Source organism: Eumetopias jubatus, unplaced genomic scaffold, assembly GCF_037043125.1.
Source record: "Eumetopias jubatus isolate StellerSeaLion01/CBP00866 unplaced genomic scaffold, mEumJub1_p1.0 scaffold_2, whole genome shotgun sequence".
Classification (NCBI taxonomy): Eukaryota; Metazoa; Chordata; class Mammalia; order Carnivora; family Otariidae; genus Eumetopias; species Eumetopias jubatus.
The window spans coordinates 120656996-120675906 of record NW_028274808.1 but is presented as its reverse complement, the minus strand read 5'-3'; positions in this window follow the sequence as shown (position 1 = coordinate 120675906).

Here is an 18911-nt window from a genome sequence, read left to right as displayed (position 1 = left end):
CGAAGGCAGTCGCTCAACCAACTGAGCCACCCAGGCGCCCAAGCTGTATAAACTTTGATAAGGTACTTAACACTGCTGTGTCTCCATTTTCTACCTTTAAAGATGGGCATTATAATAACTGTACCACATGCCGGGCTGTTGTGGGGATTAAGTTAGTTAATATATAGCACACTCAAAGAATATGAGCCCTGATTAGGATTATGAATTTTGCCCTGACTCTGAAAAATCCCCAATGCCCCAGTGACATTTTTATGAAAAGGTGGCTAGGGGAGTGTTCACATGTGTTCTAGGGTGTGTATAAAAACCTATCTTTTGTTCATATTCATTCATTGGCCAATTGACATTCAGTAAGTTTTAATCGAGTGTTAACTATCTGTTAGGCACTGGGAGTCCAACAGGGTCCCTGTCTCCAGGGAGATTAGATTAGTTTAGAAAGGAATGTAGACAAATAAATCTGAGGTTACAATTAGTGTGATAAGTTGGGGTGCTACAGGGAGCTATGGCTGGTAATGATAAAAGCACTATCATATTTTGAAGGCAGGTTTATGGCCTTGGTACTCAGTGTGTTTCATGGACCAATAGCACAAACACCTTCTAGGAGCTTGTAAGAAATCCAGAACATCAGTCCTCAACCCAACTGATGTAGAATCTGCTTTTTGAAAAGATCCCTAGGTGATTCATATTGTATGCAATTAAAATTTAAGAAGCACAGATTAAAGAGAAAAAAATAGTCAGACCATCTCAGCATTTTCTAGGCCAATTAATAAAAAATATTTATTGAGTTCCTACCATATGCAAAGCATGGCCTTGACTGAAAGGTGGATTCCCAGCCAGACAAGTGTTTGCTGATTCTCCATAGCTCCAGTCAGACATCATGGCCCTAACGAATCTAGTCAGTGCTATGTGGCTTTTAGCCCTTGGGCCTGGCTCATAAAATCATGCACAGCTATGTGAAAAGTCTGATTATCTGAGTAGACTGTATTCTATAAAAATAAAATCCTGTTTAATAAACTTGAGACACTGTCAAACTGTAAATTGTTTCAACCTTGTCAAAGTGGAAGCCAATTATGTAACATATGGAATGGGCTTACTTTGTTAAATGCATTCAAAATGATCACTCTGTGGAATGTTGTGTTTGGAAACAACAAATTTGGAAGGGAGGGTGTAATACAGAAAGATATAGATCTGATTACTTCTAAATTTACTGGAGAGGGTAAATATAGCTATGCAAGTATTCATCTCTTCTATGATTATATCATAAAATATACTTTAAAACATTGCCTTGGCTTTTTGAAATATTGTACGGGTAATTGAGAACTATTTTTATGGGTGATGTATATATTATGGTGGAGGCTGTAAATCATATATTGCTGAAGCAGGCTTTTGGGAGATGTCAGTATAACTGTAAGCACATTGATGTGCATTCAGTTGGGTGATGTTATTGATACACCATATGTAAGCTGAGCAATGAATGGTACTTAACAGATTAATGAAGAGCAATACATAATTACCTTCGCAGTAGGTTTAGATGTCCGTATACTAAACACAAAAAGAAGTGCTCACTTCTGTTTATGTAGCAGAACAACAGCCCTCCTTAGTGATTGGACTTTAGGCTCTGATTCAACGAGACTAGGCTTCAAACTCTGGCTTTGACCCAAGTAGGCATGGTGCAATTAACTTAAAGCCTTTGAATTTCAGCTTCCTCATCTAGACTAGAGAAGGTTCAATGGAACAATGCATGTTAAGTTTCTGGCAACACGAGTCCTACAAGTTAAGAGCTCAGTCAGAGGTGGCCATCCCCAAAACCCATAGCTTGTGAGTTTGCTCATGGGAATGCACACTCTATTGCATATTATAATAATTCATCAAATTCCATGTTGGGTTTTTCAGGAGGGTAGGAGGTTTTATTTTGCTCATAATGAACAATCAAGAGTGCACTAGCTGGAGAATTGGCCCCACATACTAATTTTTATACTGGCTTGAACTCTGACTTTGGACAGGAGTTGTCTAGGGATTTAAAAGCAGGGGAGCCTAGTCCCTGGCTTAGTGTGTCTAGGAGGTGGAAAGAGAGGAAGTGGACAGGGTTTCCGTACTTGAGAATGATTCCTTCTGTGCCCCGAGGATCATGTAGAACAGCAGGAAACGATCAGATCTGATGCTATGCTGAGGGTATGAGTAATGAACATCTTTGGTTTTAACCTGTGGGTGATGAATGACCAGGGGGTGGCTGTCTCATCTCCCACCGGACGCCTGAAGTCTCAACACTGCGTTGGATTTCAAATCCTTGACATGAGCACTGGGTCTATGGAGTAGGAAGATGAGGATGGTAAGGGGGGAGAGAGGCATTCAACCTAACTTCTTTCTTGGTGGGATAAAGGAGAAATACCAGATATTATGCTAAACTAGCAAGTAACAAAGCAGTAGTGTTTATGATTGAATAACCACTATGTGAACGAAGATTGATCTCATTTATATCTCTCTACCAACACTGCTATAGTTCTAATTCTAAAAAATATATTTAATTTTTTTCTTTTTTGTTCAATTTACGCGTCTTGAAGCAGCTTTCTTGGAAACCCTACTTTTAGCATTTATGTCTAACGTGAGTTCCATATCTAGCACATTTTTAAGCTTAACCATTATTGAAATATTGCTGCCTACAAAGAAATCTATATATAAAGTACTTCTTAAAAAGTATTTTTAATGTGTTCTGCTTTTAAACAGTTACTATGAAAGCTCCATATATCAGGAATATTTTTATGTTTTCTATATCAGGGAACTGTTTATAGATTGACATTATCAAGGTATAACCCTTTTAGGCAATGATGTAGGTGGAACCCAACAAATTTAACTACAAAAGTTAATTTTAGAAGAATGATCCTTATACATTCATCTTATTCTTAAGTAGTCTAAGGGAGGGTTGCCTGGGTGGCTTAGCTGGTTAAGTGTCCAACTCTTGATTTTGGCTCAGGTGATGATCTCAGGGTGGTGAGATTGAACCCCGTGTCCAGCTCTGCACTGGGTGTGGAGCCTGCTTGAGATTCTCTCTTCCCCCTCCCTCTGCCCCTATACCCTCTAAAATAAATAAATAAATAAATAAATAAATAAATAAATAAATAAATAGTCCAGGGGAAGTGTTACTGAAGAAGGTCTGGAAAACTTGAAACAAAATGAGAAAACTAATAAAATAGCATTGACCTCGAATTTACAAATAGCCAATTTAAAAATTACAAAGTGAAAAATCAAATTCCTGCTGACTCTCACTCATGCCATTCTTTGCCTCCGACCCACAGGAAGTAACCACTCATATTAGTTTTTACGTATTCTTCTAGGATTTCTTTATGAAACTAAAAGCACATACTAACACATATTTCCGTTTTCACTCTTTTTTACCCTAAAGGGGCATATTATACTTATGTTCTGCACATTGCCTTTTTGCACTGACAATATAGCTTAGAGACTTTTCCAGATGACTACATTTCTCTCTCTCTCTCTCTGTTTGCTGCTATGTACTGTTCTGCTTTTGTTTAACCAGTACCTCACAGAGGGACATTTTGATTATTTACAGATTTTTGCAATTACATGCAGTACTGTAACGAATAATCTTATTCATAAGTCCCTTTGTGTTTGGGCAAGTATACCTATAAGATAAATTCTCAGAGGATGGACTTGTGAAGCAAAGGATTAATGTGCGAAATATAGTTTGAAACATCTTGATAAATTATCCTTATAGCTGTTGTCCAGTTTTGGGCACCCACCAGGAAAGTATAAGAATTCCTGTTTCCTCATAGTCTCTCCAACATGTATTCATTTATTTCAGACTGATTTTAAGCATATATGATACCTTTTTATATAGTTTTAACATGCTCTGACTTTTGAGGGAAAGCACTGGGGCTGTATCTACAGTGACCATTATGACTTCACTGATTGGCCATCTCAGGCAACAAGAATATATATATGTAAATGTATTATTTACATAGAGAAAAAATATATATAATATATAATGAGTGGTTTTAATTTTTATTTTCTCAGTGACCCATGATGTTCAACATCTTTTTGTGAATTTCTTACTATGTAATATATATATTATATATATAAATAATTTCACCACTCTACTTATATTAAATTTTCAATCAGATATCTTTTTGTTATGTAGGGTCATTACTATGTTTACTGAAGCCAAAAGCCCTTTGATTTCTGTTAAAGAGAGAATATCCATCAGAGAAGGAAACAATATCCTTTAACATAAAATTTACAAGTTGCCTGTAACTTGATTTTGATGTTCACATAGTTACATAACATTTCTCTCTTTTCACCGCAAACCATGACTTTGTTATAGCTCGCAGGAGAATATTGAATTAAATGCAAGGCAGTACATCAAATGTTTGTGGATGTCACTACTGAGTACAGGTGAGAGCATGGATTGCAGTGCAGTTTGGGGAAAGTCCTTGGTCTGTTCTGTCCAGTTCCATAGCCACTACGCACTTGTGACTAGTGTTAAACTAGGGCTAGTCCAAAGTGAGATTGTTTACAATACACAGCAGATTTCAAAGATGTAACTGAATATAAAGAATATGAAATATCTCATTAGTAATTATTATGTTAGTTACATGTTAGAATGGTAGGATTTTGATATATTGGGTTAAATAAAATATATTACTAAAATTAATTTCACCTGCTTCTTTTTATGATTTTTTAAAACATGGCTCCTAGAAAACTTAAAATGTTCTGTGTGGTTTGCAGTATGACTCACCTTAAGAAATACAGGACAGTTCTAGAGGGGAGGGGGATGGGGGGATGGGTTAGCCTGGTGATGGGTATTAAAGAGGCCACGTTCTGCATGGAGCACTGGGTGTTATACGCAAATAATGAATCATGGAACACTACATCAAAAACGAATGATGTAATGAATGGTGATTAACATAACATAAAAAAAAAGAAATACAAGGCAACACCCATCTTGATCTTTGTCACTTCATATTTAAAAAGGAAAAATAGTAGATCTTTTCTATATATATGAGGATTTGAAAGTTCTTAAAAGTGTACTCAGTAAGTAGTAATCACCAATTTTGGGGGGCCAGTTTTATGGAGGTATACTCTAAATATATTAATATCCTTCTTTTCAATGTAGAGGTCTATGATGTTTTTTAAAGATTTTATTTATTTATTAGCTAGAGAGACGGAGAGGGAACACAAGCAGGGGGAGTGGGAGAAGAAGAAGCACCCTGTGGGGCTCCGTCCCAGGATCTTGGGATCATGGCCGGAGCCCAAGGCAGATGCTTAACAACTGAGCCACCCAGGCGCCCCAAGGTCTATGAATTTTGAACAATCCCTACAGTCATGCAAGTACCACCACCACAATCAATATATGCAACATTTTCTTCACCACAAAATATTACCTTGTGTGTATTTGTAATCAACCTCTTGCCTCAGCACCAGCCCTTGGCAATCAAGGATCTCTTCCCGAGTGTTAGACAAATGGGATCACGCCATATAGACTTTTGAGTCTCGCTTCTTTTATTGAGCATAATGCACTTGAGATTCATCTTAGTCGTTATGGGCATCAGTAGTTTTTTTCTTTTTTATTTGTGAGTACTATTCCACTGTACAGATGTACCAAAGTTTGTTTATTCATTTGCTAGTGGAAGGACTTTTGGGTTGTTTCCAGTTTTTAATAATGACTAATAAAAACTAGTATGCATATTTGCTTACAGATTTGTGTATGAACATACCTTATCATTTCTCTTAGATAAATGCCTAGCAGTAGGCTTGGTGAGTCGTATGATAAGTGTATGTTCTTTAGAAATTCTGGATACAAGTCATTTATCAGATATGTGTTTTGCAAATAATTTTTCCCTGTCTGTTGTTTGTATTTTTATTCTTCTAACAGAATCTTTTGAAGAGAAGTTTTAAATTATGATATTGTCCAATTTATTAATATATTTATGGGTCATATTTTTGGTGTCATACCTAAGAACTTTCTGCTTAATCAAGATCACAAAGGTTTTTCTCATATGTTTTCTTCTAGAAGTTTTATAGTTTTATGTGTGTATATACGATTTACTTTGAGCTCCTTTTTTATATAGATGTAAGTTGTGGATTGAAACCTTTTTTTCATATAGATATCCAATTGTTTTAGTAACATTTGTTGAAAAGCCATACTTTCTCCATTGAAATGCCTTTGCATCTTTATGAAAAATCAATTAGCCATACACACACCACTTTACTTCTTGTATTTCTTGTGTTCTATTAATCTATATGTCTATCCTCTCGTCAGTATCACAAGCCTTAAAATCAGGTAGTGTGAGTCTTCTAAATATGTTCTCTTTCAAAATTATTTGGCTTTCTAAGGGCCCCTTGGTGGTTGAGTCAGTTAAGCGTCTGCCTTTGCCTTGGATCATGACCCCAGGGGTCCTGGGATGGAGCCCCAAGTCGCGATAACCTGGCAGGCTCCCTGCTCAGTGGGGAATCTGTTTCTCCCTCTGCCCCTCCCCCTGCCTGTGTTCTCTCTCTCTCAAATAAATAAATAAAATCTTTAAAAAATTATTTTGGCATTCTAGTCCCTTTGTTTTTTCATATGGATTCAGAATCCACTTATTTATTTTGAAAGAAAATGTCTCTTGAGATTTGATTGGAAATGCATTGAATTTGGAACAATTTGTATTTCAACTTCCTTGAGTTTTCCAACAGTAAACATCATATAAACTCTCTTTTTATTCAGGTCTTTGATTTCTTTTATTAGAGGTTTATAGATTCTAACATCCAGAAACTGCATAAATTTTGTTAGATATATAGCTAAATATTTCATTCTTTCAATGTTATTTCAAAATTTCAATTTCCAATTGTTCATTGCTAACATACAGAAATCCAATAGAAGAACAGAAATACTATATAGAAATACACGAATACAACTTACCAAAAATAATATATTGACCAGTTCCCTTCACTCTTGCTAAACTTATTAGTTTGACTATTTTTTAATAAATTCTTTGAGATTTTCTCCACAATCTGCAAACAGAGTTTTATTTCATTCATTCCAATCTGTATGTCTTTATTATTATTTTTTTTCCTTTATTGCATTGACGAGATCCTCACGTGTGATGTTAAATGGATGAGGTGAGAGAGGACATCCTTGCCTCATTCCCACTGATGGGGGGAGAGGATTCAGCCTTTCATCATTAAGTGTGAGGTTAGCCGTAGGTGTTTTAGAGATGCTCCCTATCAGACTGAGCAAGTTCTCTACTGTTCCCTGTTTGCTAAAAGGTTTTATTATGAATGGATGTTAAATTTTGTCAAATATTTTTTTCAACATCTTTTGAGATGGTTACACGGTTTTCTGCTTTAATCTGTTGATGTGATGATGAATTACATATTTTGATTTTAGAATGTTGAATGAGCCTTACATTTTCTTTTCTTTTTTTTTAAAGATGTATTTATTTATTTATTTGAGAGAGAGAAAGAGAGAGGGGGAGAGAGAGAGAGAGTACAGGGGGAGGGACAGAGGGAGAGGGAGAGAAGGAAACTCCCCCTCGCCCCCAGGCGGGGCTTGATCTCAGGACCCTGAGATCATGACCTGAGCCGAAATCAAGAGTCAGACACTTAAATGACTGAGGGGCCCAGGCACCCGAGCCTTACATTTTCTTATGATGTATTACTGTTTTTATATCCTTGGATTCAGTTTGCTAATATTTTGCTGAGGGCTTTTGCTTTTATTTTATGAGGGATATTTTCTGGCATTTTCTTTCTTTCTTGTAATATCTTTGTCTGGTTTGGGTATCAGGGTAATGTAGGCCTTATTAAATGATTAATGCAGTGCTTTTTGTATTTTCTGGAAGAGTTTGTGTAGAATTGATGTTAAATTTGTTTTAAGTTTTATTTTAAATATCACATTCTTGGAGGAGACTTTCCTGAAACACCCCAATCTAAATTAGGTTCCTCCTGTTATTAACACTCTTATTGTCTTTATAGATTTTATCAAATTTATAATTATGTATTTATTTGAGATTTACTTCTTTAACGTTTGCATTCTGTTCCAGGAGGCTAGTCCCATGTCTGTACTGTTTACCATTATATGTCCATGCTTAGCGCAGTTTCTGACATCTAATAGGTGTAGGTGTTTAATAAATAATTGGCTGGATAGATACATGAGTCCTGAGGATTTAATGAATGTCCTATTCATCATTCATCATTCCAATTATGAGCATTAGACCTATAATTGCTTACTTTGTATTCATGTAAACTTCCTACAATGAACAGGAAAGTACTTTAGACACAACACAATTTTAGTGTGTATTAAAAAACATAATATTGTAACAGAAGTAGATAATTGCCAACATAATGATTTATAACGTGGAATTAGAATTTCCATAAATTAACTTGATCGTGATAAAAATGCTTTTGGAGGCACCTGGGTGGCTCAGTTGTTAAGCGTCTGCCTTCGGCTCAGGTCATGATCCCAGGGTCCTGGGATCGAGCCCCGCATCGGGCTCCCTGTTCCACGGGAAGCCTGCTTCTCCCTCTCCCACTCCCCCCCTTGCTCATGTTCTCTCTCTCTCTGTGTCTCCCTCTGTCAAATAAATAAATAAAATCTTAAAAAAAATGCTTTTGTATTTTCTAATGTGAATTGACAAGCTAAAATTTTGTGAACTGTTAGAACTCATATTTAGTTTCAGCATGAGAAAAAGAAAATTTAGTAGAAATTACATTTTAGTTACTTAGCTTTTAAAGATTAAATATAATAAATTTAAGTAAAGAATTCAATGTTATATACGTTTTGTAATACTTTGAATATTGGCTAATTTTCTTTTTTTCTTTAAGTAAAACCAACTAAATATATTTTGGTTAAAACAAATAGCAAGTTGGTCAGAGCAGGAAGCTCCAGAGCATGCGGTCCAGATTCGGGGGCACGGAAGCTGCCTTATCTGCTGAGACTTACAAAGAGAAATGTTCAGGGAGGAATTTACCATTTCAGTGGCTTCCATTGTAAATAATCTTTCATCTTGTTCTCAGTTAAACAATTGCTTTAATGCTTTTCACCAGCAGTGGCAGCAATTTTGGAGAATGGAAGAGAAGTGAAGCCTATGGTTAGCTATTTAAAAATGTTGTAGAAGAATCCATAAGTACGTTCAAACATAAAATCTGAATTCAAGCAGAAGTGGTTTTCCCTGGCTAGTCAACTTTCATTCATTAGTTCTTTCCTTCTTTCAACAAATGTATTTTGAGGAACTAATATGTACCAAGTGCTTTGTAGGGGTGGGAATAAATTGGAGAGTAGCGTGATACAGAATTTGTCTTCATGGAGCTTATGGTTTAGCGGAGGACACAGACAGTATACAAGAAATAACTGTAGGTAATATTAAGTCCTTTAATGGCCGATGCTAGTACCAATGGGAGGAGTATTAACCTAGTTAGGGGTAGGGTTATTCTGGGAAGATTTCCTATTTAAGCTGATAGTTGAAAGATATGTGGGAATGAAGTACATGAAGCAGGGAGAGGAGTGGAATGAGCATTACAGGCAGCAGAATTAAGACTATTAATAACAACCAATACTAAGTGTTCCATAGGGACAATTCCATTTGGTTTTTACAAAGACCCTATGAATTGGGTGTTACTGTTTCCAATTTAGGAAGAAAGGTGAGGATTCTGGGATACAGATAGTTTAGAAACTTGCCTCAGGTAACACAGGTAGGACATTGGGGAGCCAAGACTGGAATCGTGTTGCTCTATGTATGGCTATTTGCAGAAAAGAATTTCAGAACAACTGGAGTGTATAATGCCCACAGGGGGGAGTTGTTGGTGGAGGAAGTGAGTGAATGAGCCATATTGAGGAATGACAAGGGAAAGGATGGAGGTAAGGATCAGGTTCTGAGGGGTCTTGCAAGCCCCATAAAGGAGCAAATTGAATGTCACCTAAATGTTAGCCATTTTCTCCCACAATTTAAATTCCTACCTGCAAGTATTTCTTGAGCTCTTTCATCTTACTTGGTATAGTGAAGAATATTGTCCTGACCTAGCTGACATGACATAAATATGGTAAAGACTATATACTAGCGGAAGATTGTTTTGCTTGAGGAGCGTAAAATAACCAGAGAAAGCTTTCTTACGTATATTTACAGTTTCCTGACAAACTGTGTTTATTGTCTATGGTTTTCTTTCCTGAAATATATTTATTTTATTTTTGTCTTTGGGTCGGAATCATTCATTAAAGATTATTAATTTATATGCTGCCAGACACAAGGGAGTGTCCTATTCTATTGTAAGAGTATATCACAAATAATCTGTTACAAAATGTGAATCATTACATTTTGTGAATGTTTTAATTTTTTAAAAAATAAATTAACTCAGATTCAAATTTTTAAAATGCATTATCATTGCACTAAGTTCTTCTTTATGAGTGGGAGAGGAAGAGGAGTTGTTTTTAGCATGTATGTCATCGTGTATGAAGGGGTTTTGCGCGTGCAAATCACAATGTATCACACTGTTGAGTATATCGAGGTGGATGATCATTTGGCATGAAGTGTGGTGGTCTTAGGAGGCCCTCATTTAACTCAGGCATGAGTTGGTTACTACAGGAGGTTCTTAACCCTAGCTAATCATCTTACACAAAAAGAAGCCAGGAAGTAGTGTTGCTCCACACAAATACATGACCACTCTATTTTCCCCTACAGAAAACAGAGCAAACATATATCTCTTCAATGGTGGGTCAGTTGTGTCCTCTCTGGAAGCACTGAAAGGACATGTAGACAAAGAATTACAACTCCTTATTAGGAAGATCTCAGTGTGAATTGATTTCTAAAATCATATATTTTCAGAACACTGGGCTCATAGCTCAACATTTTTATGAGTGAAACTGAGGATGTGTAATGGCCAGCAGAATGGTATAAAATCTGATTTTTTTTTTTTTTTTGGCAGCAGTGGATCAGAGATTTTACAGATCTCCATGACCTACATGATTATTAGAGTTCTGTGAATCTACTTTCTCTTGTTAATAACATTTGAGATTATGCAATGCTTATAAAATATGTGTCTTAGAAAGTGAATTAGTCTTTGTATATCCACTTTTAAAAAGGAAACATGCTCAGATGGAGATTTTTCATGGGATAAAAGCTTCTTTAGATTACTTCAAAGAATTGTCACAGCAGGCCCCTCTGGACGGAAGTGGAATTCTTGTCTTTGTGTTGGCTCAAGTCCCTGCTCAGGAGACTTGACCTTTGTACTAGGAATGCAACAAATTCTAATTTTTGGTTTGCTGATTTAGGCTTATGGAAAATCTCCTTCAGTCCTATCTTATTGTCAACCCCTTAAATCTGGAAAAAAGGAGAAATTGTACTTTATGGACTTCTATAAAGTGAATGGGGAAGTAGACAAGGAGACAAAGAAGAGAGCCTCCTTTTATGCATTAGGCGTTCATTTAGCTCCAGAGTTTGTGAAGGGGCCACTAGAGTCAAGGTAGTCTGATACTAATTGAGCTGACACATTCATTCTCTTATGCACAAGAGTTGTCATTTAAAAAACATTAAAAGTGAAAAGAAAAAAAGAATCAATGATTGACAGTCTAACAGGACTAGTTGACTCAGCAACTCAGTCACCAATTTGCCTCATTTCTGGAAGAAATCCAGGATTTGATAATTAGAGTTTTTCTAGAATTTGAAGTGGTAAAAGTAGGTCAGCCCTCTTGGACTTTGTCTCCTTTTTGAACAGGGGAGCTTTGGTCTGACATAGCACAACGGGCCTCCTCATGCACACCTTCAAGTCCATGAGATACGAAAGATTTTGCCTATACTGTGGGTTGGTGCCTGTTCATTTTGGGACAAAAAGAACCTGCCAGTCAGTAGATTGCTATGTTCTTAAACATTTTTCATCTCAACAAGGAGAGCCCTTGATAAAACCAAAGTAGGTGAATTTTATCTTCAGGGACGGCTATCCTTCCTCTCTATGCCACCTGAGCACCTTTTCCTGGTTCCCACTGTGGGCATGGCAGCATCTTCTGGCCTTTTGAGATACTTAACATGATAGTCCTGGCTTCCTCACCGGGGCAAGTTTACCCTTCTAGAAGAGCCTCCTCTAGGCATTTCCCGTTTCTTTCAATACCCCTTCAAAATCTACCTGGCTTACTTCCAGTTTCTAAGCGCTCTTGTTTGTAGGCATTAACGAGTGGGCACTACGTATCGGATATTCTGTAATTCCTGTTAATATATTAGATTGCCTAGGGGCACCTGGGTGGCTCAGTCGGTTAAGCATCTACCTTTGGCTCAGGTCATGATCCCAGGGTCCTGGGATCGAGTCCTGCATCGGGCTTCTTGCCCAGTGGGGAGTCTGCCTCTCCCTCTGTGCTCATTTTCTCTCTCAAATAAATAAATGAAAACCTTTAAAAAGTAAGTTAGATTGCCTATATTTTTATCTCTCTTGGATAATATGATGTCTTCGTCTAGTTAAAAAGGTAGAAAATTAGAACATTTTAGCAAACAAATGGGGGAGGGAGGGCTTTTACAGGCCGTTTACCTCACATTCTTTTAATAATTGCCTATTCTACAAACACCTAGAACTCATTTTGTGGATATGTGTATGTTTCTTTTCTTCTTCAGGACATTTTAAAGAAACTGTAATTTAAACAATTTGAGCGTTTTCGAAATAAAGAAGAAAGGAAAAAAATATTGCCTTCCCATGTGCTTCACGTACGTCTTTAGGGCAGAAAGAGCCCCAGAGGCTACAGTGATTCTGTGTACTCATTTTCGTAGACTTCAACATATAATCTAGCCTCATTCTCTTACTTAGAGAGCCAGGAAACAGAGATAACAGGGTTACTGTGTTTAGTTTACAAGGTCAGAGAGAGTGGTTCCTGGCAGAATGGGGACCACAACACAGTTTTAATATAGTTGATACAGTGTATTTTATTTCAATGAAGATTAATAGTTTTAAATGTTTATTATAAACATTGGGGCTTTATATGTCATGTTATAAGGATGATTCTTTTAAGACCATTCTGTCCCATTCCTCCTCTTAAGCTGTATCTCTCATTTACTTGTAAATCTAACTCAAATTCACCTTCCTAAAAGAAAATGTGTGTGATTACCTTGCTCCAAACTTACTCGACTCGACATCTCATCTGCCTTTAGGAAAAGATTTTCAGTGTGTTTATGTTTAGCATGCATTCATTTATTTAAAAAGAAAGTTACTGTGTCTAGTTTGTTTGTCTTATTTTCCCCATAAATAAGCAATCTGCTTCTTCCCCCTTATCATCCAATGGAGGCCCTGAAATGCTGATGCCAAAGTGCTTCTGATTTTTCTTTTCCATACTGTTTCCTCTACATTCTTTCTACTGGGCCCCCAAATTTGAGACCAGAAGTTGTGGCGGGGATTAAGCCAAACATTCTCAGGGCTGATTGCAATGAACAGCAACTTCATCTCGTCTTCTGGAGGGTGTGGCCGAAGGGAGACTGCTATCTTTTTACTTATGGTATATTCAATGCCAAAAAAGATCTGTAAGTAAGTAGTCTGGAGGTATGGAAAGCTGCTTGTAAGGGGGGACAAGAGTACAAGATTTTTAAAAGCATGAGGGGAAACAGCATCCAATTTAAATCAACCTCCTGTCTCTGCTTTTTATATCCTTGCTGTGAATTCAGGAAAATGAGCTCCCAATTTAATTGTGCTGTGGGTGTGTATCCATGTGGCTGAGTGCTGGGAGATCTGAGCGTTTGCACGGTAAATGATCCCTATAATGCCCTGAAAGAATTAAGGCTTCCTGGAAAATCTCAAACTTGCTTCTTGGGAGTTTATTTCTCCCTAGTGCAATCTGATTCACCATGATATTTATAGTGGATGTTTTGATTCCATGCTGGTGCCCTGGACTCACAGTGTATTTTTCTAGATGGTGTTGTCATATAATGTGACTTGCAAAACTCTTTAAATGCTATAACAGGCTTTTTTTTTTTTTTAATTCTTTTAGGTAAGAATCAAGATTGAAGTCTGCACTATTTCTTAACACTTTTTTCTACCCCTCTTTGCCACTGCTGGACCCTGACAAGGATTCTGATGCTTAAGAATTAATAGAAAAACATCAGGACAAATAAGATACAGCATCTCGCTCCCTTATCAATGGCTGAGGGTAGAGATTTTAGTTTCTTTCTCAAAGATATCAGAGGTAAAAGTCAGTCTGATTTAAATCTATTATTGAAAGGACTGTGCAGTTTGGGGGTGCTTATCATTGAGGAAACCTCTTTCCCCACTTCTGAGATAAATAGGGTGGAAGAGACATACTGCAGCAAAGGAGTTTCTCTGTTCCTTTTTCTTCTTCCTTCTATTCCCTGTGTCTGGAGGTATAAAGACAGAAACTTTGTCTAACAGTGCTCAGAAATTATTCTATGAAAGGTGATCAATATTAGCAAGATGAACTTGTTTTCCTTTTTTTTTTTTTCTTTCTGGTAGGTCCTTTGTTATGAAGAATCTGACTGACCTAAACTTACTTTCGTAATGGCCAGTGAAGATCACCTACCAGGTTTTCAGGCAGAGCCAGGAATGGCGGCCATTGTGAACTCGAGAAGCCCCCAGGATGGAGCTGGGACACTGTGGGGAGATCAGAGAGGTTGCCAATACAGACGTGAACTAAGGAGGAAGGAAAGAAGAGGAAGGGAGGCCAGCGAGAGAAGGACTGCCAGATACTCATCCCAGACAGGCTCTAAAGTGGTGTTAAAACAGGGGGCGATTTTGGCCCCACTTCATTTGTCGGTGGGTAACACTGGGCCATTCCTGTAGTCATAGTTGGTTGCTACAATTTGGGATTAGTGCTGGTGTATTGGGAATAAAGCCAAGAACGCTGCTAACCGTCCCCATGACAGAGATTCATCAAACTCAAAATGTCAGTATTGCTGTGGCCGAGAACCTGCTCTAAACCAGCCAAGGAGGGACTGGATGGGAAAAGTAATGCTATGCAAAACTCTCTGCACATGTGTGCATGGTCAGCCAATCGTAGGCTGTTTTTCTTTCTGGTAATGCCATGCAACTACCAGCCCTCCCAGACATTGTGGGCAAGACTGAGGTTTTCCACTGGGTTCTCCCCACCCCAATCATTCCTTACCTAACTGAGACTATGTAAACACGAGTATATACTTTTTTCTTGGCATGTTAAATCTCTTTAATCTTCCAATGTTATATTTTCAGCAGTTCTACTTTTGGCCCTTACCTATCTCATCAGCAGAGAAATACTTGTTAAGAAGGCACTCTTTAGGGGCCCCTGGATGGCTCAGATGGTTAAGCGTCTGCTTGGGCTCAGGTCATGATCTCCAGGTCCTGAGATTGAGCCCCGCATCGGGCTCCTGGCTCAGTGAGGAGTCTGCTTCTCCCTCTCCCTCTGCCTCTCCCCCTGCTTATGGTCTCTCTCTCTATCTCTCTGTCTCAAATGAATAAATAAAATCTCTAAAAGAAAAAGAGAGCATTCCTTAGATCACTAATTTAGTCTTTTCTTCAACAAATTTATCGAGGACCTACTGTTTACAGGGCATATTGTAGATTCTTCAGACACATCAGTACATCAATGAACAAAACAAAGACTTCTAGTTTACTTACTAGCAAGGAAAACAGACAATAAAGACAATAAACAATAAACATAATAGGTACAAAAGGGAAATTTTAAGCAAAATATTTTTAATATTTTTAAATAAAAAAAGAAGAAGAACGTCAGGCAATGAAGGCAGAGCCGACGGCGTGCAGTATTAGCCAGCACAGGGAGGGCAGATCTCATTGACAAAATTGACACTAAGTGTAGAGGTGAAGCAGGGAGGCGATGGTCATGTGTATTCTTGTTTTCTCCTAAATGCTAACCTTTGGTTAAAGAAGCTCCAAATGCGGTGATGAACCCAACAATTCTGAATGCACCCAGCAAATTTTCTTCTAAGGAAGACTGCATCCAGGAGCAGGCTTTGAAAACAAACAGTTTTGCCCTTCCAGTTTGTGAATTGGTTCACCGGTCTTAAGTTTGAAAGTAGGTCATCTTCAGCTCAGGAGTTGGGTATGGTTCAATAATTTCTCAAGGTCTCTGAGGTATTAGTGAAAGTGAATAAAGGAGGCTTTCCAAAAAAAAGATGGCTGTTTGGCCAGCACAGGATCCACCATCACCCCTGCTATGCAAGCATAAATAGTGCATGGTTTAATTTAAAGCCATGCAACCTTCATTTTACTCACTCGCTTCAGAGATATGGTCGAATACCTCTAAAGGGTGGTGCGCTATGTAGAACGCTATGCAAGGCAGAGTCTGGAAACCCAAAAAACTCACGTCTATAAGAGGTAGATAGACATGGATTGTATTTCTTCCTAGTGTGCAGTTAGGTGGAATCAGGATAGAAACCCGCTGTAATAAAAACACAGAGGACCAAGAAGAAGAAGTCACAACTGGAGGCATGGAGGGGGCTCCTGGGAGAGCATGGTGTCTGTGTGAGTCTTCACGGATGAGATAGTCAGAAAGAGGAGATGGGGGAGGCATTCCCAGGATTACAAAGAGTAAGAGCACGGCAGTAGGGACGGGAGGCTGCCAAAAAGCTTTTTGGAAGCTGTAGGTTAAGTGTACATTCTGTGATCAGAAGCACATTTTTGGAAAGGAATGACTTAAAGCTGTTACGAGCCAGATGTTTTCAGACCATAGACCCTGGAACCACAAGATTCCCTCACACTTTTCTCACTTCCAAAATGTGAACTTTTGTATCAGCAAGGCCATGGAAGTATGTTGGAAGGGCTAGATTTTCTTTATAATATTTTTCTATTGTGTACTTCAGTTTTTCATTTGAATACCCTTATCCAACAGAAAGACTCAGCAGCCAGAAACCCCCATTCTTGCATGCTCATGCTTTACTGACTCTTACCAAAATTACAGTCAGTAAAGCTGCCTTTTGGTGAATCTTCCCCATTGGGAAACTTTCCCCTCAAATTCCTCTCCTCTTTTTTTTTTTTTTTAAAGATTTTATTTATTTATTTGACAGAGAGAGACACAGCGAGAGAGGGAACACAAGCAGGGAGAGTGGGAGAGGGAGAAGCAGGCTCTCCACAGAGCAGGGAGCCCAATGCGGGGCTCGATCCCAGGACCCTGGGACCATGACCTGAGCTGAAGGCAGACGCTTAACGACTGAGCCACCCAGGCGCCCCAAATTCCTCTCCTCTTATTCCTCCTGGATACCATGTGTTACCAATATCGTTGTTGTTCTGTGCTGCCGCTGTGGTCTATCTCCTCTTTGTTAAGTTTTACAATAACTGTTTATAAAGATGAAATTATGTATTAACTTAAAAGTCCAATTAACTATGGTGCAATAAGATGATTGCTGGAAATTTGGTACCTTTTAAAGCGAATTTTGGCAGTGTAGCTTTCAAAACACTAGATACCAAGCAAAATAATATGCTCAAAATCCAAAGGAATCCATTACTTTGCCTGTCTCATACCTGTAAACAAGCTCTTTTGGGAGATAATGGACATTATAATAGGTACAATCTTCAGGAACCGAGTTATTTAATCAGAGTGAATATTTATTAAGCATTTATTAAAGGTTCTAGGCACTTGACTTGGGATTTTGGCATTACCACCTTATTTAATTCTGGCAGCAACTATGTGGGGTAGGGATTATTATTGTGGCCATCTTACAGACAGAGAAACTGAAGTTCAGAGAGTTTCGGTAACCTGCCCATTGGTTACCGAAGAAAAGATGGTGGAAGAAAAGATGAAGGCTCTTTGAAGACCTGTATCTTGGAAAAGACACTTCGGGAAAATGGGAACTGCTTGCTCACCTTATGGGAAGCTGAAACAATTGTAGCAAAGAAATCATGTTCTTGACTGTTTAAGAAGTAGGATGTTCTCCCCTTCCTTCCTTGAATGAAAAGATATGCTTCTCATGTTGGTTGATGTTCTTCAGTGTATCCAGGATAACATTTAGGTCTCCCTTGGGGTGTGATGTATAAAAGAAGAATTTGAAAGATTTTGATTTAAGGCAGAGGGAAAATAAAAGGAAGCAGAATTAGGTTTTCTGACATCTACACCTTACCAGAACTTATTACGCATTCTTTTTTTTTTTTTTAGATAACACTTGCCATAATGTATTTTAGTTTTTCCGTTTACCTGTCCCTACTTCTTCCTCTTACTTCCAGGTGGCGAGTTTGGAGGAGAAGGAATGTGTCTAGCTCAATTTTGTGTCACCAGACTCCACATGGTCCAAACAATATCTGGGAAGTAATAAACACCTCAAATTTGGTGGCTGACTTGATTAGTTGTGTGTGTTGTCTTTTAAAAAAGAACAGAACTCCCAGGCCCAAATTTGTGATTTTTTTTGGCAGTAGAATTATTAAAGAACCCTGCATTTTATGGGACTATCCTTGCCTAAAGTCACAAATAAAGATTCATTCCTCTTCTAGATCTGTCATTCCATGCTGGTTTAGGCCGGTCTGTGTCTCTAATGATAAGAGCACCTGTAAAATAAGTTTGTTTTCCTAAAGGCAGATAGAGTTGTAAAGTTTTGTTGTTGTTGTTGTTGCTGTTGCTGTTGTTCTGCATCATTATTTAAAAATATTCACTTTCCTAATCCGTACTTACAGTGACTGTGTAGTAATTTTGCATTTGACCAAGCTCGTGTATAGAAGATAAAATGGACATTTTCTCCCAGTGCTAATTTATTGAAGTGTGATAAGCTTTTACCTCATCTTTTCCCTAAAAGCCTTTTCCTCCCCCCTGTTTCTAGTCAAGCACTTACTAAATCATTAAGAGGAAAATTTAGGTCATCTTTTCACGTGCATTGACCTTCTGATTTTTTCTTTCTCAAGAGCCGTTTAAACGCCATTTACTGAGGAAAGTGGGTGGTTCAGTCTTGCAATAAGCCACATAGCACAGAAGAATGAGGAGAATTTGTAGAGTCTCGCTGTGTTATGCAGCCCCTTTCTCCCCGTTG